We start from the raw sequence: 19922 nt of genomic DNA, 5'->3' as shown, positions 1-19922 counted from the left end.
GAGGAAGCTCCATACTGATTTCCAGTGTTTTACTAATTTATAATCCCACCAACAGTGTATAGGTATTTCTTTCATCTCAGAACCTTGCTGGCATTTATTATTATTTGTATGCTTGATGATTACCCATTCTAACTGAAGTGAGATAAAATCTCAGTGTATTTTTTATTTATATCTCTCTGATTGCTACAGATGTTGAATTTTGTTTCATATATATTAGACATTTCTTCTTCTGAGAAGTGACTATTTAGTTGATTCATCTATTTATTGATTGGGTTGTTTGTTTTTCTTCCATTCCATAAGCTCTATCTTCATGCTCTTTATTTTTTTCCCTTGCTGTGCACAAGCTTTTGAATTGAAAACTGTCCCTTTTATTAATTCTTGGTTTTATTTCCTAAGCTTTAAGAGTCCTAATGAGGATGTTGTTGCCTGCTCCTATATGTTGGAGTGTTTCTTCCAACAGTTGCAAAGTTTCTGTTCTAATTCCTAGGTCTTTGATCCATTTTGAGTTCTTTGTGTGTGTGTGTGTGTGTGTGTGTGTGTGTGCGCGCATGATGAGAGATAGGAATCTAGTTTCATTTTTCTACATACGGATATCCAGTTTTCCCAGGACCACATATTAAAAAGACTATATTTTCTCCCATATTTTTATTTTGCACCTTTGTCAAGGGTCAGATGACTGTGTGGATTTGCCTCTGTGTCTTTTATTCTACTTTACTCATTGATGTGTCTGTTTTTATGCTGATACCATGTTGTTTTGAAACTATGGCTCTGTAGTATAATTTGAATGGGGTTATTCCAGCTTTTTTTTTTTTTTTCTCAGAGTTCCTTTGGCTAATTCTTCCATGTGAATTTTAAGACTGCTTTTTCCAGTATTATTAAGAATGTCGTTCGTATTTTGATGGATATTGCATTGAATCTAGAGATCACGTTTAGTAATATGGCCATTATATAAAGCCAATAATAAAATCTACCTCAGAGAGTCGGTATGAGGAGTCAATGAGATATTGTGTGTGTGTTAGCATTCTGTTAACTAGAAAAAAATACCTGAGATAATGAACTTATAATGAAACAAGGCTTATTTTGGCTCATGTTTTTGGAGATTTAGTCTGCATTTGGGTAGATCCATTATTTTTAGGCTTGTGGTATATACGTGTATGGAGGGGAAAATACATCATGGCGGGAACATGTGGTATGGGATGTAAAACAGAGAGAAAGGAAGAGACTAAATTCCACTATTCATTGCAAGGACATCCCCAAAAGGACGTAAGGCCTTCCACGATCCCCTACCTATTAAAGGTATCACAACCTCATCATAGAACCTCAGCCCTGAAAAGTTCTACTTCTTTCTAATAGCACCAAGGTTTAGTGACTAATCCTTTAACACATGGGCCACTAGGGGAAAGTTATCCAAACCATTGCCTTATGTGACTTGCTTAGTACAGATACATAAAAGCTGTTTGATAAATTTAAGAAATTAATGAGATCAACAAAATGTACAAAATTTAGCAATTCTATTGCTCACTACTTCATTTACATATGCGTCTTTCTTCCAGACTGGGTTGATTATTTTTTAAGGTCAAGGACTATGATTAAAAGGGTTTTCAGATCTCCTTCAGAACGGAGGCAAATTCAGAGTATGTGTAGAGTTTTTGATTGATTTGAAATCCTCACAGGTTATAAAATGTCTTATTGCTGGAGCTCAGATTGAATCTTTTTACATGATGAAAATGCACAATAAACTACTATTCAGAAAGCAGGAGTTGTGAGCCCACTCAATGTGGAATACCATCACACATGTAATCACATGTCCAGGGCCACATCAGCTGCAAGAACAGGAGTAGGCCACCCGTTGACTCTCAGTGACCAAACACTCTGTGTAGAAGCTTGCCCTGAAACTGGGCACAAGCAGTCAGCTTCAGCACTCAAAGACAAGTGCCCAGTTTACACAAGTAGTCTCCAACATGGTTCCTGTAAAACATTCTGTCCCATCCTATTGACTCCTAATTATTTGTTAGACCAGAGAGCAATTGTAAAAACCCAAAAGGCATACCTTTGTCTCTATCAGGTAGTCACTAGAAAACAGCATTCAGGGAAGGGCATTTCTTACCAGTAAGACAGGAGTAGGGAAAGTAGCACCCATCCATCAGCAACAGCAAAAAGCAACCCTGTAGGTGTTCATGGGCAAGGGAAGTTTTTTTGTTTAAACACAATGTGGTTAATTAACAGATTTTGAAATCTTTTCTTTTGCCAATGAACAATGCAGACTTGAAATACATTCTATCATTGTTAAAATTGAAAAATAAGTATATAAAGTATATTCACACCATTCGATTCTTCATACATGTACTTAGGGTAATAATGTCCATCTTATTTCGCCATCATTTTTATACTCCTTGCCCCATCCCTTCCCCTCACCTCCCCTTTGCCCTGTCTAGAGTTCATCTAGAATTCCCAAGCTCCCCCTCCCAACCCTACTATGAATCAGCCTCCTTATATCAGAGAAAACATTCAGCATTTGGTTTTTTGGGATTGGCTAACTTCACTTAGCATGATATTCTCCAACTTCATCCATTTACCTGCAAATGCCATGATTTTATTCTCTTTTATTGCTGAGTAATATTCCATTGTGTGTGTGTGTATATGTGTGTGTGTATATATATATATATATATATATATATGTATATATACCACATTTTCTTTATCCATTCATCTAATAAAGGGCATCTAGGTTGGTTCCACAGTTTAGCTATTGTGAATTGTGCAGCAATAAACATTGATGTGGCTGTGTCTCTTTAGTATGTTGTTTTAAGACCCACAATCAGATATGAAAAATTGTGCTCTCTATGTGTAACATGAATTGTAATGCATTCTGCTATCATATATAACAAATTATTCTAATTTTTTAAAAAATTAATAAGCAGACAAATAAAAAAAATGTAATAGCAAAAAAAAAAAAAAATTGAAAAGGAAGGCCTGACATGGTGGCGCATGCCTGTAATCTCAGCTGTTTGGGAGGCTGAGGGATGAGGATCACAAGTTCAAATCCAGCTTTAGCAACTTAATTAGGCCCTCAGCAATTTAGGGAGACCCTATTTCAAACATAAAATATAAAAAGAGCTGGGGGTATTGCTTAGTGGCTAGGCAGATTCTAAAGGCAGGAAAAAGTCCCAGGGACAGATTCTCAATTTTTACTGACTTAGAAATTTATACTGGTACTTTTCCCTCATTTGCATTTAGGCATCCAATTGTGTGTGTTTCTTCTAATCTTTAAACTAAATCAACTTTCATAATCTGTACAGGGTACTTTCCTATACAGTCATTGAAAGTAAAATTAAAACTATTAAGCACAGTCTCAATTTTGTTACTAAAAATTTAGAGGACTTGAATATGTCATTAGCCTCAGAAAATGATACTAATTAGTCTGTATTCTTTGGACTTGAATTTTGCTCATGAAGTCTGAGTAACAACAATGTAAGTTCTACAGGAAGAAATAGTTTGTTTCTTTTGTGTTTTGTTGCATAGATAAAATGATAGACTGTTTTCAGTCCATATAGGCTTTACTATTACTTAGGAAAAATGAAAAGTGGATTTTTCCTTTGATTTTCTTTGACTATGTGTTCTGTTATTTCCTTTACATTTGCGTCAGTCATTTTTTAATGGTAATTTTATGTTGTGTTTGTTTCAAGGAACACTGTATTTTCTAGAATCAGGTAAAAGACTGAACTTCTTACTGTAAAGGAAAAAAAAAATCAAGTTCTTGTTCCGAGAAACCCATGTTTAGTAGAGATGAAATCGTTGTTTGTTTTGGAGTATCAGGACTCATTACCTGAAAGAAGAGTTTTGCAAACATGGTTCTTTCTGGTGTGCTTCATGGGATTGAAAATTTTGATATCATCCCCTGATGTTTAATGTCATGAAAAAAGAAACACCTGATATGCTGGGTTTGATGGGAAGCCACGCCACCTGGTAGGAAATGAATTATATATTCTTAGGAGGCTCCCGGTTCACCAATTCTGTGTTTCTGTGTGTGTCATTGTGTGCATCCAAAATTATACATCCTTTAGAGACTATGTAGGATTTTGCATGTAACTTATTTCTGTCCAGTCACGTATTTGTTTCTACCCCAACATTCTCGTTGTAGGATAAAGCTCTAGGTGATGTGGACAAGCCTGGGACCCTCAGTTGTCATTAGTTTAAAGACTAATGCCATTTAACAGAATTATACTTCTGGCTTTTTGTTTCACCCCTACTAACTTCTTTTCCTTATCTCCTCCTCCCTTTGATTGGTATGGAACATCTATTAGTTAACATTTCTTAATAGGGAAGGAAAGTACATTAAAGTGCTGTGCATACAGGGATTTCCTCACTTTTCTTTCCTGTCTAAATAGTCTGGTGCACAGCCCTGGGTGTGGCTGATATATACTTTCACAAGGCCTAGGTCTGGACTGTGGGGTACTGGATGGCAAAAACCCACTGACTGCATTTTCTCAGGCATGTTCTTTAATCTAGTTCTTGCTTAAAATTGTCTGTTTCTTTTCCATCTGGCTCCTCTTTCACACATCTAGAACCTAGGCAGGGAAAAGGGGTATCATTGATTTGAGCATTCTCAAATTTCAACGATTACTCTAACCCAGATTTTCAAGTTCTCTGATTTATTTAGCTTAGAATCATTTTAGGAAAATTGAGTGTTCAAATCAATCTCAAATTGACGTGACCTCAGTCTTCAGTGTTCAGTAAGATGAAGTGTTTCCTTTTGCTTTCCTGTCATTTCATTAGGAGTCTTTTTTTGGAGCCAAAAAATAGTTCCAGTTTATAATACCCTATGATTGTGAGTCATTAATTTTTTAAAAAAATCCCATTTTCACATATAAAATTTCTCAAAATACTTCTAGGATTAAAACTATATCTTGCCAACATGTGCCTGTGATTAGATTATAAATGATGGCCTGTGTCTGTACTCAGTGAAGCTGATTTTGGACCACCACGGTGTAAGTATTGGCTTGGGAAGTAAAAGATCTGGCGTCAGGACACATGGAGCCCTACCTAACGCATGAACTTGGTCACATCACTTAGCTATTCTGAACATAATGACCTTACCTGGTCCTTCATATTAATAATATCTGTCTTCCCCACCTGATAAGACTGCTGTGAAGGTCACATGATGTGGATTAATGATGTAGTCACATGCAGGAGTGCTGAGTTGTTCCTGAAAGTGTCCCAGGCAGCACACCAGAGAAGCCCCAGTTTGTGTCACAAGTGGCCTTGTCTGGTTTCAACTATGCCAAGGTTGTTGAAGAGCACAGAGGACTGGCCTCCATGACTGTGGCTGGAATAAGAGAGAGGTCAAATGGACTAAAGTGGTGCAAAAGAAGTGCAAATATACAAATATCTGAAGTTGGGGTTCCCTGGGCCCTTTTCACTCTTCGGTCAGACCCTTCCTTGGTGAATGCATTTATCCTTACAAATTATCATCTACAGGCTTATAATTCCCCAATTTATATTGTTAGCTCACATCACGTTTCTGAATTCCATATTTCTTTCTTCTATTCTCTGTGAGGCATTGACTTTAGGATATTTCAAGGAATGTTTTCAAGGGCAGTTTTCCATGTGCAAATCTAACTTTTATAAGGGTAAGGTGTTAGTTATGGTGTGCTCTTGCACAGGAAGGTGACTTGAGATAGCAATCATGTCCTGCATATTTCAAAAGGCTGGAACAAAGGGATTTCAATGTTTTCACCATAAAGAAATGGTAAACGTTTCAGGAGATAGATGTGCTTAACCTGATTTAAACATTACATGATGTCATCACATGGAACCCCATTAATATGCAAAATTTTTGTTTTTATTTATCAGTTTAAAATAAATTTAATTCAAATAAATTGAAAAACCTAATTACAGATATTTTCCTATTTCATCCCTAGTTTTGAGAAGTTTAGAAAACAGTACCTCCAATTGTTTTAAGCAAGTGCATTACTTATCTATCATTATGTGACAAATTACCACAAAATTGATTGACTTAAAACAGCAATGCACCATCTCACCATTTGTTGGATGTAGTTCAGAAGCAGATGAAGGGCTCAGGGCCTCTCCTGTCGTTACCAGCAGGTACGGGCTGGGGCTCCAACCATCTGAAAGCCTGAGGAGAGCTGGCAGATTTGCTTCTAGAAGCTGGCCACTCACATGGATTTTGGTAGGAAGCATTTTCTTAATGGAACTGTTAGCAAGAGTCCTCAGGGACCAATCTGTGGGCCTCTTCCTTGTCTGCTTTCCCCATAGCAAGTGACCTGATCTGGGGAACCACCTGCATCACTTCTGCCACATCCTACTGACCGCAAACCCTCTCTGTGACAGTGAGGGTGAATTACAGGAGGTGGAGATAATTAAGGGCCATCACAGAGGCTGCATACCGTTATAAGGCCCCTAAGAGTGGCCTTCTTCCCAGATTTATCGTCTCATCAAGTCCTATTGATTTATCTACAAAAACCATCTCACTTCTCCCCATTTCTGTCTTCACTGTCATGTCTCTAATCAAATCCACCATAATAGCTTTCTTGGACTATTATTTCTAACTGGTTTCCTAAGTCTATTCTTACTATCCTCTGACCCATTCTTCAGAGAGCACACAGAATGATTTTTTGATAACATCACACATTACTCTGGAGATTCTCCAGTTCTGCCCCCATCAACCTTAGAATAAAACCCATATTTCTTTATGGGGCTTGGGGGACCCTGCTGGTTCTGACCCCCGCCCATCTCTGACCTTATCTGACTTACCTCCTTATGATGCACACCCCTGCCCCCCCAACCCCAATTCACCAACTAGTATCATGCCCACTCTTCTTTCTTTTTTGTTAAGTTTTGACTAATCTTCAGGCATTAGATTAAATTTTAAGGCGATCTTTCCTACTTTCTCCCAACTAAATTATACCCCATCCTCTTGTTCTCTAGCCCCAGGCCCTATTTATAATATTATGATTATAATATTTTAATATTAATCACTGGAAATGTTGCAATGTATTTGTTTGATATCTGCCTCAGTGGGCAGAGACAGTGTCTACCCATTGACACGCGTAAGACCCCTATCATTGCAGAGTTATTAAACCGTTGCTGAATAAATGAACATTATATCAAAGAAAGTCTTTCTCTTATCAGAGTTTAACCAAAAAATAGTACTGTTTGTTTGTTTCAAAGTTTCCCACAAGTTATGAATGACTGTTTATCAAGTAACGAAGAAGGATTGTACTAAAGGAAATAAAATGTGGGTCACTGTCCGCATTGCTATAAACTTAATAGAACGAGATACAAGCAACCAGAAAGATAACAAACACAGAGGGAAACAAACAAAGATCATTTCAAATGAGGCCAACAGAGCACAAGAAGTATGTTGTTATAAGTAAAAATCCCAACACATAATTGCAATATGGTTCAGCAGTTCAAGTCAAACTGAAAAATAAATGACTTTACATGGAATGTTTGACTTTCAAGGTCATTAATCTCCTGACAGTGACAAAGACATAAAGATAAAGCTAACATCTTTGGCAAGTTCATCATTTATCAGCTGTACCCAGAGCTTGATTTATCAAATGTAATCTTTTTATACAAAACAATCTTTTTCATCCCTAACAGCATCAAGCTGAAGCTTATTAGACACAAAAGCTAAAGTGTTCACACATGATCTTCACACAGCAGGCTGCTTCTTCAGATGAGAGCATCTCAGACCTTCACCCAACTTCAATTTTTTGAAATCATTTCCCATCTTCCATTGTCATTATTTTTTTAATCTCTAGAAACTGTGTTTAGCATCACATAAATTTGACTCATTTTTCAAGATAATCAATAAGAGATTATTTTTTTTTCCTTCAAAATCCAATTGTCATGTGTTTAAGAACCAGTGGTGTTGAAATATCATTTCCTCTCTTACTGTTCTCTCTCTTCTCCTCATCAACCTGGGGCATTTTAACAAATTTAATTATCATTTTTCAAATCCATCCTTGTGCACGTGGTTACCTCCACAAATATTTCAGAACTCCAGCTGATGAAGGGAGGAAATGAACGGCTTTAAACTTAACAAGGGCCAGTTATAACTGCTTCATACACATAATCAAAAGACATTTCTCCTTCATTTGCTGAAGTGAGAACTAAGACCTCTTTGAGAATGAGAACGTTCAGTGTTTCCTCTATGATTTCTCTTAGCTGAAAGAAGCAAATTTTTTAAAATTACCTTTCCATGGTCAGTTGAGACCTAACTCCTTGGAGTGAACATATAATTTCTTAGAAGGTGATGAAAGAAACAGTAAAAAGAAAATGAATTTCAGCACTTGGTCATATAAAACATCTCTGGAAGCTCTCACTACATCTGTGAAGTTGATCTGGCCTGAGGAACAAGAAAATGTTTCCTTAAGTAAAAGGAAATATATTTTTTAAACCCTATATGCTATTTAAATTCAGTTGCAAATACCTTGTAGCAACAGGTTGGTGATACAAAACGAGTGTTTCATCCATTTTGGAATTATTGATAGAATGAGACCTTAAAAATAGCAAGAGAGGATTGTTGATAGATTACACTGTTACCATGGTGACATTTTGGGAGCATACTGTTTGCCAGGAACATGGTGTAATTCTGGCTAATTTCAGCTCAAATTAAATGCTGGTGTGACAAAACAGAAATGTCTCTAGGTCACATCAGCATGATTTTCACTGGGAAATTAGATTATCCTTCATTGGAAACATCAGTTACAAGGCATGACCACACAGATTCATAAATCTTTCTGATGTGAGAAATGGAAAATTTGCTCTTGTAATGTAATCATTATTAATAAGTGTTCTACGTTCTCGGATACCACTTCATAATTAGAAAACAACTCAAAGCTTTGCCCAATAATTGGGCTCCAATTATTAAATGACCAGGTGTGTAGACCCCAGGAACAAGCAGGGATGCATTCTGGATCATGGCTCTCCTGAAGTAAAATGGGACGGCTGGACTTCAGTGTGAGTCCCACCATGTCTCCTGACTTCCTCCAACTGCTATTTCATAATGTACCTTGGGGTAGATTCAGTCAAGTCTTGCTTAACTTGATGTCTGTGTGAATTTGCAAAATGCGTTCGGGAGATGGGTTTATTGTGTCTGTGCTGTTGAGTGATGATGCAGCTGTCCCCCATTATGTGACATTTGGTGTCTGTGGGCACCTGGCGTCTAACCCCAAAGCAGGTGGACCTGATTTCAATAGAAACTCAGAACATCCTGGTGTTTGAAAGGAGGTGGAACAAATGTTTCTTTGATTGATATTTTATAGTTATCGTCCACATATGGACTTTTAAAGTTGTTCCTTTGATTTCTCAAATATAGGCTAACCCAGTACTTCCCAATCTTGTTCAAAAGGAACAGAAAGAAAATGCTAATATTTTGTACAGTACATTGGCATAGGTGAAGGAAGTTTCTTGAGGCAGAAAGTGACCCACTGAAGTCTCCAGGCCCTCTCCACTGCTGGGAGGACTGGGATAGTCCATATCTTGTAGCACATATAACCTGAGAGTCCCTGGCTGAAGGAGTGGTTCACTCTGATCCACGCTCTGTGTCTCCCATTGATGCCTGCAGCTCTTCCCTCTGCGTCTAATCTAAACCACCCAATCAGCTTAAATAGCACAGCTTAGAACTGCATCCAATGTTAGGATGGTGAAGTTATAAATCTGATTAGATATTTACCTTCTAATTCCTACAGACTATAGCTCTAAGTCAAACATTTTAGCATACTGTTTCTTTCCTTAAATAACCACAAGAACCAACCAAATAACAACAGAATTACATCTTTTAATTCAGTCTGTTATCCACAATAAACTCAGGATCTTAGGTTAGGTCATAGCCCTATAACAATTTTCTAAGAACCAATAAATATTAGATACATTCTTAAGAGTCTAAATTTGGGAAATATATTAAATTCTCTATAAAAGTAAGGCAAACCATCAATTAGATATTTGACCTCAAAATATAATGACTTCAATATGCGAACTTCTGATTTTTTTTTTTTTTTTTTTGTAGAATGAAATCTATTTGTGACTACAATTCTCTCTTTACTTGCCAGTTCAGGAGGCTTCATATTTCCAAGTATGAAAGGTTCTCTATCCAATTGTATTTTCTATAAAATATGCAGAGCATACTCTCATTCTTCCTCCTTACCCCCCCCAAAGGAATATGAATTATTTTGCACATTTATGTGCACCTGTGTGTGCATATACCATCCATCCATACTTACACTATATCTTTAATGGAAATATATTCTCTAAGCAGAACTTGTTGGAACACAGACTCTAATTCTAGGTTTCATAGAGATGGGAACTTATAAAATGAACCTTATTTTAAATATTCTTTCCTTCCTTTAGCATTTTCCCTGTAGATTTAAATGTGATTTAGCATTTAATTTTATTTAGAACAGTTAATTCCATGACTTTCATCTCCTGAATAAAGTTGAAACTCACCCGTAAAACACAGTTTTAAACAAAAGTGTAAAAACAAACCCTGTTTTCCAGAGTCTTACAGACAGATTCAATTTTCCCTCAAAGAACTTTTATCTATGACAGTCTTAGACCACATGGAAAAAAATTCACTGCAATTCATGAAACTAGGGAATCTCAAAGCTGGAAAAACTCCTGGAAGTTAACTTGTTTAACCCCATAATGTAAAAGTGAAAACTTCGAAATTAACTGTTGAACCACATCATTTTTTAAGGAGATGGAAACTGACACAAGGAGATGAAATGATTTTCCATCTCTGCTACTCAGTGGCAGAACTAGGACAGGGACTATGGTGTCCTGCTTCCCAGCCCAGTGCTTTGGCTGGTGTACCCACTGTTTCTCATCGGTCAAAACAAAAAGGATTAAATGAGATGAAAAGAAAATTTTAAAAATGATTATTTAGTTTTTTGCTTAGTCATTGTTCTCCAAATGATCTTCCAGTAAGAAAGATACTAGTAATGCACGCCGGTGTAGAAGATATGATCCAACTTTATTGCAAAAACACATCGAAGGCCCTATGTCAAGAGTTTGTTAGCTTAGTTTGTACATGATGATAAGGCATAGAAATTTTATCTTGAAAAAGCTGTGCAAGTTCTCACGGCCTTTTAAAAAAAATTCTCATACAATTTAAAGTATGTTCTAATCTCTTTTTGAAATTCTCTAGTCCTCTTGTGTTCTCTTGACAAGTTAATTCATTCCTGTATACTTTTGCTCAAAACATTTCTCATCCTAAAAGAGTGAGACTTCACAGAATCTCCATGGTTTCTTAATGTATGCTTTTGGGAGACCCCACATCCTATATGATAAAGCAGATATACCTCTTGCTACATGCCACTCCTTTCCCCTCAACTTAAGAATTGTCTTTGGATCCTTATTGTTTTTCAAAGCAAGTAAAAATGCCCAGTTTGATCTCCATTGCCCATCACAAATTGGCTTCACCTAATGTGTTGACATTGAGTACTTCTTCTAATATTTCTCCCCTTAGCGGGAGAAATATTAGAAGAATAATATTTCCTCCATTGAAAGTTTGCTTACTTGTGTTTTCTTTTTTTTTTTTTTTTAAACACGTGTTAACTCTACTCAATGGAAAAGCCCACCCTCGACCCTTGTCTCTGTAAATAAATCCAAAACATTCCCAGATTAGCTAGCCCCCATGAAGCTTTTCTGGATTGAAGTTAAATTAATAATGCCCCCTATTAAAAACTTCAACAACACTTATCCTACTAATGGAGTTAAATATATTCCATACTTCTCCACTCGAACATGCTTCCTCTTGATTATAGTACACAGCCAATTATTTTCCATAATAACAATGAAAACTGACAACAATATATTAAGTTAAATATTTATATTTACTTGCATTACATATATATTCATGATCTTAATTGAATCATACAGCACCCCTGAGTTTGGAGGGAAATTATTATTACATTTATGATTAGGAAATTAAGAGGAGTTAAATCACTATTAAACAGAAAAATTGGTATTTTATTTTGCCAAGTGTAACATGAAAAATAGGTTTGTTATGTTTTAATCTTCCTGATTTCCTAAATGAAATGACATTTTTTACTGCCTAATAGTAAGATGTTAAAAATCAGGGGAAATGGAATTTTTGCAAAAACTCATATTTCCCTAGTTTGCCTCCTTCTAATGAAAACCTCAGGACCAGAGGAAAGTTTTAGGGTTTGTCTACTCCTATTATTCCATGACATATTGAATTAAAAAGACAGATAGTTCAAGCCTTTTTTTTTAAAAACTTCCCTCATGTTTTTTTTTCTTTGATATAAATCTACCTAAGAATAGGTTGTCCTGACCACCCATGTAGGACAGAAGGATTTATAGTAGAGCACATAGGAAAATGATGTTATATGCTGTCATTGCCTTCTAACAAGGAGGTAAAGAAGTAGGCAAGAACGTACACGTATATGTCTCGTGATGTTTAGCCTTTGGTTCATTTGCATTCAGTAATTCATAGAAATGGTCCAGTCATGAAAAGATCACTCATGGAAGAACAAATATGAGCACAGTTTGGTTGCAAGAATAGTCTTTCCAGAATGATAAATATATTGTTGTTTATAAAATTCTAGACATTAGAGCTAGGGATGTGGCTCAAGCAGTAGCGTGCTCGCCTGGCATGCGTGCGGCCCAGGTTCAATCCTCAGCACCACATACAAAGATGTTGTGTCCTCCGAAAAATTAAAAAATAAATATTAAAATTCTCTCTCTCTCTCTCTCTCTCAAAAAATAAAAATAAAAAAAAATTCTAGACATTCAACATATACCACTCCTCTGCTAACCTAGAGAAGCAGTGACCTCTTTAAGTGTTCTTTGTTTCAAGGCTGAAGGTAGCCTGTGTGGGTGTGGGATGGAGGTAGTGGGAAGAAGAGGGCTATGGGCTAGAATATCAGGCTCTGACTTCCATGGTTGCATGGGTATTTGACCTTGTTCTGAAGTCACATCTGTGTTTAGGCTTTATAAACACCTGGGTATGTGTTAACATGGGAGTTTAAATTATCTCTTTAATTAATCTGTACCTGTATAACCTGTGTCTCCTTTTTGGAGGTCATTTTTGTCTGTTTTGTGATGCTATAACAGAATACCACAGACTAAGTAATTTATAGTGAACAGAAATCTACTGGCTCATAGTTTTGGAGACTGATAAGTCCAAGGTCAAGGGATCAGCATCTGGTGAGGGTCTTTCTTGCTGCATCATCCCATGGAAGAAGATGGACAGGAAAGAGGGAGAGAGAAAGAGAACAATTGTGCAAGAGAGCACAGAATGGGTTCCGAGGTCATCCTTTGGTAAGAACCCACTCCTTTGGTAGTAGCATTCCTCCATTCATGAGGACAGAAACCCCCTCTCCTAATTACCTCTCATTGGGGTTCATTTCCCAAGTCTGATGCATTGGGGATTAAGTTTCCAAAGTCTGCTTTTGAAGGGACCTTTTCAAACTATAGCAGAGGTAGTTCTTAAGATAGATACTGGAATTTGCAATGTACTCATGAATGAACTGAACTATTTTTCTTTGCCTTTGCTGAAAGCTGTTTGCACTGATTCAGGCCCAACTCAAAGTATTTAAAGATTATTCAACAAACTCATAATCAGCCAATTAATTTGGGGACGAATTTTTTTGAGATTGCTTTGTCTTTAATCAGTATTCACTCTATACTTTTCCCCCTGAAACTGCATTTTTTGGGCTTCCAAAAGCGAAGTAAATTGGGCATAGTCTACTGTGACATAAAAGAAATGAAAGCAAGCAGATATAGTTAGGGTTGTGGACACTCTATTTCCTTGAAACTTCAAGGTGTAGAGCCATGTCGCACAAACCTTGCACTAGCCAGGACTCAGCCAGAGGGACCATCAGCTTGATCTACCCAATGTCCACCAACTCCCATAGGCACGGTGATGTGGTAGATATTGCCCTCAACTGGGAAACAGAGGATCTAGATTCTGAAACTGGCTCTGTCCATTCTCCATTTTGTACTCTTGAGTAAAATATGAGGAGATAAGACTGGGTAATTTCCATTCTCATTAGCTCTAAAATTCCTTGGTGTTTTAGTCAACTTCTTTGTCACTGTAACCGAAAGACCTGACAAAAACAGTCAGAGTTTATTTGGGGCTCACAGTTGGTCTCAGTCCATAGATGGTCATTTCCTTCTTTGGGACCAAGGTAAGGCAGAGTATCATGACGGAAGGGGGTGGCAGAAGAAAGCAGCTGGGGACATGACACCAGGAAACAGAGAGAGAGAAGACACCCCTCACCACAGACAAGCTATATATCCCAAAGGCATGTCCCCAGTGACCCGTCTCTACTAGCCAACCCCAACTGCCTACAGTTACCATCCAGTTAATCTCTATCAGGGGATCAACACACTAATTAGATTAAGGCTTCCATAACCCAATCATTTCACCTCTAAGCCTTCTTTTATTGTCCCCCACACAAGCTTTCAGGGGACCCCTCACCTGCTAACACTTGGGTTTTACAATTACTGAGTTTTGCCAAGATTCAGGAACCCTGATGATGCTCTTTGACTTGAGTCTGGAATCACTGATCAATGAGTTCTGTTCCTTCCTAAGTCTCAGCAGCAGTCAGTTTGGGGCATCCATGGGCTTGCTGTGAAGCAGCGGGATCCTGGTGGGAAACCTTCCGTGGCACTGAATCTTTGCTGTTAATCTGAATATCTGGTGCCTCGTACTCCTGCTATGATGTACCATCAGAGACCCAAAGCAATGGATCCAATCAATCATGGACTGAAACCTCTAAGGCTGAGAAGCAAAATAAACCTTTTCTCTCTAATAAGTTGATTATCTCAAGTATTTGTTACAGTAATGGAAAACTGACTAGCATAAAAAAGATACTATAAGACGATGAACTCCAAACCTAAGACAAATACCAGATTCAAAAAAAAAAAAAAAAAAAATCCTCTCAACAAATGAGTTTAGGTTTACTATTTTATTGAAATGTCCTCTATTACTCAAAGATGAAAATTTCTTTCCTTCTCTCTCTGTCTTTAAGGACTGGGTATATGGGATGAGGAAGGAATGACTTGCTAAAAACAAGGCAAGAAATTTGTTGAAAGTAAGTCTCTATAGCTTTAAACTGTGACCATTCTAGCCTCTAGGGTTTTTAAGCACAGCCCTTTTCCACATTCCAGAACATCTGTGGTTGAGTTTAAGTTCATAGGGATCTAGGACATTGTGCACCAATTTGAAACTTACAACCTATGTGCTTTTGGAGGAGATGTCTCCGTGAAGTTATCTTCAGAGAGAGAGCCCACCCAAGTAGGCAAATAGTTGTAAATGTAAGTGAACTGCATGGTTTAAAAATAAAAAAATCCAGATTTCTATAAAGAATACTAGAACCTATTGGCCAGCTCCCTAAATCTATGTGAATCTCAAATCGTTTCCTGACTTTTCTACTGGAAGAACAGTGATAAGTTTGGGGTTTCTAACAGTGAGGTATTGAGAGTATTTGGCTATCCTCTCTCCTCAGAATGGAGAGCCTCGTCCAGCAGATGTTTCCAGTTGTGCTAATGGTGCTGAGTTTTGAGTGGGGTATGGTGATGCAGAAACCCAGAGTATAGTTTGAGAGCAGGCCAGACGTTGTTGCTTGTCGTCTACTATGGGCCAAAGTGGAACTTATGCTAAGTTTCTCCTAGAAAACACCGTCCACAGGAGAAGAAATCATTGTCAAAAGAAAATTCAGTCGTTTTGATAACATGTGGTCATAAATACATGAGCTCTTTTCCTTTTAAAAATGGAAGGATGCCCTGATGTATCAACTTTTCTAAACTCAGAGAGCAAGTTCCTTTTATAGACTGATGAAAATATGTGCTAATGAGACAATATCCTAAAAACATGGTGAGTATAAAACACACAGTTAAGAGACCTGGTAACACATCCAGTATCTACAGAGAAGATGAAAAAAAATTTTTTTGAGCCAAATGGTATCGTATTTCTTCTGGGGTTTTCCTCTCTCCTGGAGTAGATGGGAACTTGAGGTTTTATCATAAAGGGATAAAATGGCAAGAAAGCATTTACTGGCTTGCAGTCATGGAGAAAAGGCATTCACATCTGTTTCTGGTATTCTGTTGAAGAATCCCTCCAGTTGATAATTTGGATTGGAAGCAAATTGGTTTGTTTTCATAGGTCCTTTTCTTCCAAGTTCAGATAAAACAAACCTATCCTGTGGGTCCAATGGTTTGCATTCTGAATTCTTGGTTTACGTGGCACAAAATCCCTCTATTATATTGCTAACACATTATCCATCTTGAAGAGAACAAAACAGGCTAAGTTTTAGCAGGATTTACATTACATAAACTCCCACGGATGGCTACACATTGTGTGTGTGTTTATGTGGGTGGGTGTGTGAAGTTAGAATTCTTATGAATTTCTAACATAATTCTTTAAATTTTATGTTATCTTCATGTGACTTGTGCCTGTTCTAGTTACTGTGACTTCTTGCTTAAAATACTCTTCCCTATTACTTATCTAAGAAGATAAAAGTCAGGAAGCAATCCAATGAGTAAAGGTGATGACAAAGTTCTCTCGGGATAAGGTGGCTAGTATTCCTTTGATTGATTTCTACTTCTTGAAGAATATGGATTATTTTTCTCTTTTTTTAATCAATCAATAATTGATGAAGACAAAACCATATGTAGGCAAGTTTTTTAAGGCCTCAAGTTATCAAGGTTTTTTAAAAAAAGACAAAATTCCTCTCTTTATAGGATATTAAATACATTTTAAATAGACAAATGCAAAAGTTAATTAAAAAGTGCTACAAAGATGCATTTAATGAATAAACACACAAAAATGTGCTAAATACAGCTGTTTATTAGTGTTGGTGATAGGCTAAATGATTGGAGCCAAGTAAAAGAAAGCTAGGGAGATAACAGGAAGTAGTATTTTTCCAAGGACTGTTTGAAAAAAAGAAAAGGCCATATTCTAGGGAAAAGAGGACAATGTCTTAGATGAAAGATGCTTTAAGAAGTACCTAAGTGATCAGAAAAATTGTCCTTTTTTTTACATTATTCCTGATGAAATTCTGCTGCAGTTTTCTACTGAATAAAGTATAAAATGAAAATGTCTTACAAAACTATTTCAAAATTAAGTGAAATTGTCCAATATGGCTTTGGTTTCTTCAATTAGATTTTTTTAAAAAAAGACTCAAATTGGCTAAATGACTACTCTTTTGAAGTGACAGAACTTTTCAAAATCTTTGCAAAGATAATTTTAGGGAAGTTCGCATACAAGACTGAGAAATGTGAAATCGTTTTAGGAAAAAAAAAAAATGTTGACTCTTTGTTTTTTTCCCAAGGCACAGTAATATAAACAAGTAGCGGATTTCCTGTATGGCCTAATGAGACATAAACACAGATAGTGGAAGAGAAATGAACACCAGAAAACATTGTTAAAAAAAAATCATATTATAAAACTGGTGACATTCATAGATCCATAGAGGTCTACTGTTTGGGATTGCTGGGCTTTTCCAATTAAAAAGAATGTGAAATGGCTCAAGCCAGGAGCTGCCTGGTTGGCTGACCACCATTTTGAAGTTGTTACCACCTTGCCACTGGTATGTCAACTCAGCCCGATCCTTCCTCATATTCTCCATCTTTCCTCCATCACATATATGTTCTGTTTTCTATGGAAAGAATTGATCCTTTGGATAGTAACAAATAATTTCTTTTAAATTTCCTAAACTTTAGAATCTAAAGAACCCAGCATAAATAAAACCAGTTAAAAAAACAATAAAAGAAAAGGAATTTTTTTTTGACATGGTTTTATAATAAAGTTCTACTTCTAATTGAAACTGATCAACTCCATTTTTTGTTGAAAACAATAAAACAAAAATGCTTTAAAGCGAACAAAGGAAAGATTAAGTGGACAAAAGAGCCATGTTGTGATTTAAATCTGAAATTGCTGGGAAGAAACAAAAGCAGTTGGTGTTTCAAACAAGTTGTATAATATTTCTGCCTTTTCCTCCGTCCCATCTTTGATCCATGTGAATTGCTTTATATGGGCAAAAAAGTTGAGTCAGGAGCTTTTAACTGATTATTTTTCATCACTTGGCATTTCAGAGGAAGGAGTAAATCAGAAACCAAAACTGCTATCAGAAATTTATTAGATAAAAAGAATGAATTTGAAATATGCTCTGGGTTTAATAAACTCAGAGAACACAAAGGTCTGAAAATACTCATAAGGACTGAGAGGCCCACCTAAAAATGCACAGAATTTGCTGTTAGACTTAGGTTAAAAATCACTCACTTTATTGTGAGTGATTTAGATTTTAACCTTACTACCGTGGAGTAACATAGAAATATAAAAATGATTAGAAATGTATAAATTAAATTTATAAATGAAATCAGTCCATCCAAGAGTTTGTATAAATAAGGAGGGCTTTGGGGAATGAAGAGGTACTCTTAAGTCTCAAGTTGTGTGTTCATCTCAGTGTTGCCTCAATCCTCATGTAGCAGGGATCTGAAGAAGAGAGGACTCAAATAGGGATGAGATTCCCTCCATCTTGGAGACAAAGCCAAGGAAGGTCAATCACTAAGAGTCCTTACAGAGGAAGGGACCCACTGCAAAAGCCACATTGGGTGTGCTTTACCTTCTGAAAATAATCTTGAAGTTTCAAAACATATAATAAACTTAGGTTAAGGTAAAACTGCCTGTGGATTCTATCATTTTTGTTACAAGAAAAGCACTGCACTAATTCCTATTGGAACAATTTCAAAAGATTAAAGAGGCAGAGAGGTAAGGTAACTAACTGTCAGTGTTCAGACTGGGCCTACTCTTTGTAAATGAGTTCTTCTGTTCTCATATCTTTAAATCGTGAATTTCTTAATTTATAAAATACCTCTTAAAACAATATTCTTCCATTTTGTGAAAAATACAATACTATAGAAATGGATGGGCATCTTTTAAGAGAAACTTAAAGAGGCATAAGGTAGAGATAACATTTTTATTCTTAATTTTTAGTCAGGAGTGGTGTTCATAAAATACATTCCGTGGTCTTGCCACCATTTATTTAATAATTTTAAGTTGTAATAAAACTTAAAATTTTTGGAATTTATTTCAAAATTATACACTGAAGTGAATTTACGTTGTAATGAATTTATTCATTTTACAGTGTTTTGCCTGCTTTAAGAAATTCCTGGCTGACTGAGAAATCTAAAGGCTTTAGAATTTTACAGAGATGAACTTGAGATTCAATTGCCTCCCTTCCTGGTTATATGGGCTTTGACAGGTTGTTAACTTCTTTAAACCTCAGTATTTCTATCTATAAAGTGGAGATAACTAAGATGTTTGGATATCATGATAAAGAGCTACTTTACTGAGTATCTTATAAAGTATACGAAAGGGAATCTATAAATATGTCCATACTATAAATTATAAGGATGCAATTTTAAAGTAAAATGGATATTTTCAAGCTAATATTCTCTAACACAATAGATTTTAAATATATAAGAATATTATTTAAAAGTGAAAAAAATTTGTAAAGGGATTTTGAAAGCATTCTTTAATACACTAGATTCCTAAGGCAACAAAACACAACAGATGAATGCAGTTTTTATAAATAGAGCATATAATAATGAGGAATTTTGAAATTGATATAGGAAAACTGAATATTGAGAAGAGAATGACATTTCTCTCCTCTCTCAATAAAATGCTGCATCTTTTTATTGCTTTTTTTTTTCCTGTCAGGACCTAGGGTACATTTAACCATTAAATAATATGAAACATCAAATTAAAAATGTAGTAAAACTGCCCTGAATATTGTCAAAGTTATAACTTGAGTCACTCAGAGGATAAGAAATTTTACAATGCTTACAAAAAAAAAAAAAAAGTGGCTTTGCCAATCCAGTCCAATCCAAAATACTTGGGAAATGTTCCAGATGATGAGTTTTCA

The sequence above is a fragment of the Callospermophilus lateralis genome, chromosome 8 (genome assembly GCF_048772815.1).
Source record: "Callospermophilus lateralis isolate mCalLat2 chromosome 8, mCalLat2.hap1, whole genome shotgun sequence".
In the NCBI taxonomy this organism is placed as follows: Eukaryota; Metazoa; Chordata; class Mammalia; order Rodentia; family Sciuridae; genus Callospermophilus; species Callospermophilus lateralis.
Note: the sequence above shows the minus strand (reverse complement) of the source record.